Below are 8,036 nucleotides of genomic sequence, written 5' to 3'. Positions count from 1 at the left end.
CTAATGTTATTTTACCAAAACAAATTCATTACTATAAAGTTTTCTTGTAGTTTCTACTCTACTTGACATCTCTAGGAAACCACTTTTAACAGATCAAGTGACTATTGTGCTCTTAATCAAATGGTGTTTTCTTACTTATAAACAATGACTAAAGGTCCTTCCATGCAAAAAAAAAAAAAAAAAATACTGTTATGCCTTAGCATATCAATTACTAATCAGCAGAACTGCAAGTCTTCCAGAACCTGTTCCATTTAAAGTCAGCATGCTAAAAACATAACAAGTATACATCATATTCAGCCATTGTACATTAACATATCATCACAAGAGTAGTTTTAAAAACATGTCTAATTGCCAATTAATTCATATGTTCTAGACTGCTTTTTTAAAAAGTGCACAGTGCTGTATGCTTTCTAGAAATAATATGTAATATAATATCTAACTATCAGCTATACTAAAGGAAATATAGGACTATTTTTGGTTTTGTGGCACTTAAAGTTGAACTGGAATGTTTGTTGCAGTCCAATATAAATAAGCAATGACTTACCACAATTAAAGACCACATTCCACCAAAGTTTCTCTAAATTCGAGGCAAGGAGCAGCTGCTCATGCTCTCTGCTGTCTGGAGTCTGCCTCAGATTCAAGTCTTCTGAAACTGTTTTGAAATATACTTAATATATACCACACTAACACACAGCTTACTGTCAATTGGTAACGCTGATTTAAATAAGTTATGCCTCTCTTTTAAAAATTGGTATAGTTTGTGAGTAGATGGAGCATGGTAGTCCAAAAATAAATTCAATTATTTGCATTTTCTAGAAAAACAATTGTAAGAATGACATTTGAGGACTGTCAGTGTACTTAATAGAATAATCTACAAGAATCAAAAAATCCATGATGGTTGAATGACAAACACCTCCAGAACCTAACTGATATTCCCTGAGACATTTTGTTGGCTGACCTATGAAACATAATAGTACAAGAAATCACAGTCGGAATAATAGCTACAAAATATAAAAAATCTTGTTGACCTATTGGGAGTAAACTATCATTTCCAAGACCGCTTTAAGGTTGAACTACATTTAGACAGTGGCATGTTTTTAATGAATCTCTAAGTAAGGTGAAAGATGCACATGTTTAAATGTGGAAATGACAGCATTCCACAGCAAGGGAACTATGCAAGATATTACCAATGTTTTAAGACCAACCTTCTATTTACTAGTGTGTTTGTTTGTTTATTTGTTTGTTGGTTTGTTTTGTGTAGTCTGGGAGAAGAACTCTGTTTCTTTTTAGGAATTCCTTGGGTATTTAATGGTTTTATTTAAATTCAATGAAGAGATTGCCTCCTGATTCATCCACTGTCTTCTCTGAAGACTTTCATTTGCTCTTGTGTCCCCAGTACAGCTTCCACCTGTTACCACTGATGTCCTCCCTGTGATTTATCCCAGGCCACAAAGTTAGAGTAGTCTGCTTTGTGTACAGGGTAGTACTTACCCATTGTTGCTTTTGCCTATTTTTAATGTAGAACCGCTTAATACATTTTTGGGAATGCCAAAGGGGGAAAATATGTTCTAATTTCCTCCCATTCATGACTGAGCACATGTCAGAATACAACACTAGAGAGAAAATAGTCCGGGACAGAGTGTTTTCAGAGCTGAAGCCACACTTTATTTTCAACCACAACACTACCAGCCACACTATTCAGGAAAGTGTCTAAGACATAAATAAAGAGGAGACTATTTCAATACTGAAGAATGTAATAGTCTGGTTTTCATTAGGGTTCATGTTAGTGGCAAAACATTTTAAAATCCTCAAATTCTGCTGCTCCTTAAGTTTGAAGATTCCCAAAGTGGTGGAACCACAGATTGATGACATGTTTGAACTGCAATAAACGTTAGAAAAACCAAAGTAGCCCTTTCTTTACTTTGAATACAATGGAAATCTACAGATTCCCAGTGAAATGCCCAAGGTCACACAGCTAGGTACTGATCCAATATCCATTGCATAACTGGATGTAATGAGTATTTTCAAGTATTTGTTAAAAATTGCTCATTCTGATAATGAGTGCTTTTGCAACGTGTGATCTTTGGAACTTGCCATCTTTCCTAAAAGCCAAACAAAGTAGATTTGATTGTACTTAAATTTTTATATGACCATAAGTTTTAATTTTCTAAGTAGGTAATGGTAACCATAATTATCATACAGAAGGGCAGAGAATGTAGACTAAGAAGAAAGGGTGAAGGAACCTATTGTTTAGGGTTGTATGCTTCTATCTTACAAAAAAATGAAGTGTGAGATGTATCCAAATTTAAAATTTCTTTTTCCCTTCTAAACAACTCTGGAATCCAAAAATAACTTTCTACTACATTATGACACAAGGTAGCTAACTATTTCCACTGAAATTTAAACAACAGCTTAGCGAACATTTTAGAAATAGGGTACCAACTCAGGACAGTATGTTAGGATAGAAAAATCTATATATGGGGCCATTTTGTTTGGCAAAATAAGTATCATTCCAATTGTACCCTTTCAGTTGGTGATATAAGTCCTATATTTTGAGATGACTGCTTGCTCCTGATATTCCCATTATAATCATCCTAAACTTAATGTTGCTATCTTCAGTTTCCAGTATAGTAATATACGAACATTAATTTGTTTCATCTGAATGCCATTTAAAGTTTAACATTACATTCAATGATTTTAATTTTGATGAAAGAGCCCTCTCTTTTCTACTTAAAAGGTATAATTTTTTACATTTTAATTAGTGAGGCTAGGGACTCTCTGTGATATGTGACTTCTCACGTAAAGAAACTGTGATCAAATCCATCAGCTCCCTGGGCCAGATAACATTACAACTACAGACCACAACCTCCTACTGTTAACCGGCCTAAATATGCAGGCAGGGGCCCTGGAAATGAATCACATAGCCTGTAGTGTGCATCTGGTTATCAAACATAGAAAGAAAACTTCTCAAAGTGGATTACAGACTCAATTTCAACTAAGCACAACCTCTGCTGTGGGTGAAAGGAATTTTTAAAAAGGGGAAACAAGAGTTTATAACTAACTAGAAGAAGCCTTTGTAAATTAAAAAGTAAACAAAGTAACAAGGCACAATCTGTCTGAGTGATTTATGTAATAACAAAACGGTAAAATTATATTCAGAGAGTTTTTTATAATTTATTCTTACAAGAAATCTTAGCTGTATCAACTTTAATTTTTAATTTACCCTTGTATTTACCTTGTGCCACGTGTGATGTATGTGACTTCAACAAAAGTCATCAGGCTTCAATAAACACTTTGCAAAATAGCAGAAAAGAGATTCTACCAGAATGAAAGTCTATACTATAATCTGAAATGAAGATATGGACAGATGTCTGCATATTCATTTGCACTGGTAATTTTATCCACGAGACTCACAGAATAACAAGGGGGAAGTGCTTGCAGGGGTATCTTTCTGCAGCACCAGCAAATCCCCAGAGGAGGCACTCGCGTACTGCTGGTTACAGCTAGATCTGCTCTGCTTGTCAGACGCTGGGGAGATGGTCACACACAAGACTCTGATCACATGTCTTCTTTCGTTGTCCTCAGCTCCCCTTTATCACCCCACCAAGTAGCATCTGATTCCTTCATCCAAGGAAGAAAAAGCTTCCATCTCAATCCCTTTGCAATCAACTAATGCATGTTAGTTATTTTAGAAGTTCCTGAAACTTCCAATTTAAGCTAAGGCTTTGAAGCCTTCCAATCAAGTTAAAGACATTTGTGTGTGTGTAAAAGAGAGCGAACCGTGATGTGATACAAGCTATCAAAGCAATAAATGTAAAACCTTATAAAAGCCGGATTGGAATCATTCAGCAATAAATATCCACAGCACAGAACAATTTGCAAGTTTAGTATTTTATAAAGTATTTCCGAAAGATCTGACAAAAAAAAGTATTTGCTCAACACAAAAATGTATTCACTTCCTCATATCAGTACACACTCTGAGGAGTTTATATCAGCTCTGCCATCAAAAAAGCAAAATGCTGAATAACAGGGAAACCAGTAAAGAAACAGTGCTCGAGGAGAGACAGTCATTTGATTTTTAGGCCAAGGAAGGCTGAACAGTGGCCAACTCCGTGTGCTCTCCACCCTCTCTTCTTCATTGGATACTAAACACTAGAGTCAATTCAAGGGTAAATTGCAGTAATATAGATGCTTTACAATTATCCTTTTATAAGAAAGGAAAAAGCTCTGTGCTATTAAATCAATAAAAGAAGACTTAAGAAGAGTTGTGAGTCTGTCAAGCGATTGTTAACACCATTCTAATGACCTCCTGCAGCCCTTAATTACAATAATATCTCACGTTGTAAATGCACAATGCCCTTTTATTAAAGCTGCAAACCTTAATAGCTTTTAGCAGGGTGATGGTCTGTGCTACTGAGTATTGTTTTCTTTATTTTTCTTTCCTCAGACTCGGCTAGCTTTCCCAGATAAGACTATTAACGTTGGATGTTACCTAATTGCTCTGCTATCCCACTCCATATTAAACAGTAACACAGAAGCAAGACTTCCACAAAGTTGCCAGTCTTCCTACCTGCCTCAATTCTTTTGCATTTTAATTCAGACTGTTCCAAATAGCCTTAAAAAGAAAGAAAAGTATTCTTCATGCATTTCCCCCTGACATACAGTAACAAGAAAATACCTTAGGTAAATCAAACTCTAACTAGTTTGTTAGGACAGAAGTAATTCTTGGTGAGGTACTGAAAGCTTCAAATGTAATTTTTTTTTTTCTTAGCTCTTTTCTCCCCTAACAATTTGCCTTTATTAAGACACTCTTAAAACTATTTAGATATTGTGTCTATGCAAACTTTCCTTTAGAAAAAGACTGCTACTGCTCCTAAACTCTTAAAATACACATTTTTTGTGTGAGGTGTTATCTGCTTTTAAAAATACATACCATACTTGTCACTTGGCAAGGGCCATATATTAACAAGTCACTTACATTTTTCTGTTTTTTTTTTTTGTATAAAGTTCTGTTTATCTACTTCTCTATGAAAAATGATCTGAACACCTGTCTGGTAGTTACAGAAATTATGAGGAGAAGTCTTACATAAAGGTCTCACTTAATAAACGATCTACTAGAGACAAGATATTTATTGCAAAGCAAAAGATGTTGTAAGTACATTCCTGGTTCAATTTACAGATTTCTAAAGCCTTGATACACCCAATCCTTGATGGTTTCTCAACAGCTTGCCATTTGCCCAGTGCTGGGTGAACTCATTGCCAATCTTTACTCACCTGAACTATGACATTTAAGAAATCCGTAGGGTTAACGATCTAAAACGTGAAGCGGTACAGAATAACGGGTCTTTTCTCATTAATCCACACTGGAAGGTTGAATACCAACAACTAGCAGTGTACCATGTGCACCCATGAAGAAGTCCACCATGCCTTCAGAGAAGCAGGGCGCCCTTTTCCCAGGGCACACTTAAGGTACTGCCAGGCGGAGGGGACGCAGGATGCAGATGAACTAGATCAGCAGAATACTAATTACAGAGGAAAAAAGCAAAGCACCCTGAGGTGAGCTCCACCTTCACGAAAGGTAAAAGGTGTCTAGAGCGGATGGTTCAAAGGACTCCTGCCCACAGAGGCGCATACCCGCTTCCAGCCTCAGACCTCTGCAGAACCCGGCGGCACAGCCGGCGCGGAGTTGTGCCCCCATCAGTCCGAGGTCGAGGGAGGAGCCTGCTTGTGTTCCTCTTTGAGGAGAGTGCTCCAGCCTGCCCATGTTTGCCGCTGCACCTGGAGAGTGCCGGGATTTGCTCTTACCCTCAACTACTACTCCTCGTGTCGCACCTGGTGTCTGTCAACACCGCCTTTCCGGGCCAAACGCCCCCGGCTCCGTCCACAAGCCTGTCCTGCCTTGCAGAGCCACGTCTCACGGCAACACGCAGTAACTTGGGGACGCCAAGGGAAACTCCGCACGGACATCCCCGCCCGCTCTCCGCTCACTGATTAGTCCTGCTTCCAAAGGCGCACAGCAAGGGCGCACATCTGCCCAGCGGCGCCTCCCCAGCCCCGCGCAGGCAGGCACACTCACCTGGGGCCTCGCTGCCCTCCCCGCGGCGTCAGACGCCAGGGACCCGGGCGTGTGCATCCGAAAGGACGTGCGCTCAGCTGCCGGGCGCCCGCGGGCTCTTGAGGACCCAGTGCGCGCAGCTCCGCGCGCGGGGCAGACTGGAGGCACCGGCTCGACACCCGCTCGGGCCCGCCCGGCACGGGCTCCTCCTCCAATCACAGCCCACTCCGCGGCGCGCGGGGACCCTACCCCGGCCTCGGGAGCCCGGGGCCCGCTGTCTCCGCTCGCTGAAAGGGGCCCCTCCGGCTCGCCCGGGCGGCTGAGACGCAAGGTCCGGAGCCAGCGGGAGCGCGCGGCCGGAGAGAGGGCGAGAGGGCGCGCGGGAGAGGAGCACAGAGCGCGCTGGAGCCGGGGCCGAAGAGGGAGGAGAAGAGGGCGACGGTGGTGGGCGGCGGGCGCCCACTGTCAGTGCCGTCGGAGGCCGGCCCGGGGATCCACTGAGACTTCCGCGCCTCCCAAAGACCCGGTGGGGGCTACTGGAAATGAACGCGAAGACGGAGCCGCTCGGCCGCCACGCGCGCACACACACACGCGCGCACCCTCGCGCACCCTCCTCCACCTCCCGCCTGACAGATCTGTACAGATGGATTCCTTCGCAGGAAAATAAAGAAGAGGGGTGAAAGCAGGAGGGGCTGCAGCCCATCCATCTCTCCGCGAGGCATTTGCATCTGAAAGCACGGAGCTGGAGGAGAGTTTTGAGGGTATTTTCAAGCTGCCCCCCAACACCCACCTTAGCCTGTCGTGAAAGCCGTGATCAATTGAGCTCCTGAGGCATGAAGGCAAAGTCATAAAACTAATCAGAACTTACAGTTTTCTTGCTTGATAGTTTTGCCCTTTCAATCTCCTCGGACTGCCCTAGTTCTAGTTTTGTTTTTTTTTTTTTTCTTGCAGACAATTTTCTCTCCAGCTGGGCTCTCTAATGCAAAACTTCCAAAGTGTATGATTTACTCGCAGGGCGGGACAGAGGACCCTTGCAAGGTGTGGAAGGAAGGAAAGAAGGAAGGAAGGGGATCTGGTCTTTTCTTTAGAGCAAGGTGCAGTCCCTGGAGTTGAGCATGCTTTGTTTTACCCTGCTCTGGTGCTCGTTTTAATCTGATGACTGGGTGTTCTGTCATAGGGTTTAGGAGGGGGAAGAGATCATTTCCAACTACGTTCGTTTCATTTTTCTCACTCTACCAATGGAAAGTGTCCTCTTTCTCTTACGCACTTATTCTTACTTAACCTTAGCAGTAATTCTTCGAATACCAGTCACATGGGCTTATACTTGTCCGTGCTATTATCTCTGATTTCTTGTGCCGTCAAGCACGCTTTTCTGTCCCCAGTCCAGCCTCTCCTGGTCATTTAACTGGCACCATGCCTCCCCCAGCTCGCCCATTCAATTTAGTCAATGTTTAAAACCAAATTCTATGCTAATAATTCTAACAGCAATTTTGGACTCCTATTAAGTTCCAGATACCATCCTATGTTACTTACTTAACATTATGCATTTTAAAAGTTCTAACTGCAACCCCAAAACTCCCCAGATCCAGGGCTGCTTGGATGAGCATTTCATGGTCCATTTCCACTCAGCTGTCAGCCATCACCCAAATTCAAGATGCTTAGAAAAGACCTCTGTATCTTTTCTTAGATATTAGCTTGAATTTCCCCTGTATGTTCTTTTCTGTCAGGGGCACTATCGTTCACCTGGTACCCAGATATCAAACCTTGGCTTCATCTCTGAGCTCTTTGAAATGTGTTAAAATGCTCAACGATTCTGGCTCATGTAGTACAATCTTTAGATTAACTTTAGATTTTTCTGGTAACGTTACATATATTTGCCTTGTTTTGCCTGTGAACTGACTTCTGGGATGAGACTTTTTCTTATCACTGTTCTGAACTAAAAGCTTCAGGAGGGCAGTAATTAATATTCAATATCAGCAAG

General features: G+C 41.7%; 1 protein-coding gene across 2 annotated transcripts in view; it reads right to left on the bottom strand.

Moving 5' to 3' along the window:
• The window catches only part of CDH7 (cadherin 7, type 2), a 138,762-nt gene extending 131,788 nt beyond the window's left edge, over positions 1 to 6,974 (bottom strand). The window contains exon 1 of one of the 2 annotated variants that reach the window (XM_011944072.1): positions 6,846 to 6,974. The gene's annotated coding sequence lies outside the window, so the exon portion shown is untranslated. Of the gene's footprint in view, positions 1 to 6,076; positions 6,576 to 6,845 lie in introns of those variants that run through there. The other variant, XM_011944071.1, reaches the window with a different exon arrangement.
• Between the last annotated feature and the right edge of the window lie 1,062 nt (positions 6,975 to 8,036).

Source organism: Colobus angolensis, unplaced genomic scaffold (genome assembly GCF_000951035.1).
Source record: "Colobus angolensis palliatus isolate OR3802 unplaced genomic scaffold, Cang.pa_1.0 Scaffold225, whole genome shotgun sequence".
Taxonomy (NCBI): domain Eukaryota; kingdom Metazoa; phylum Chordata; class Mammalia; order Primates; family Cercopithecidae; genus Colobus; species Colobus angolensis.
The sequence above is the reverse complement of the archived record's forward strand: the minus strand, read 5'-3'. Positions and strand labels throughout refer to the sequence as shown.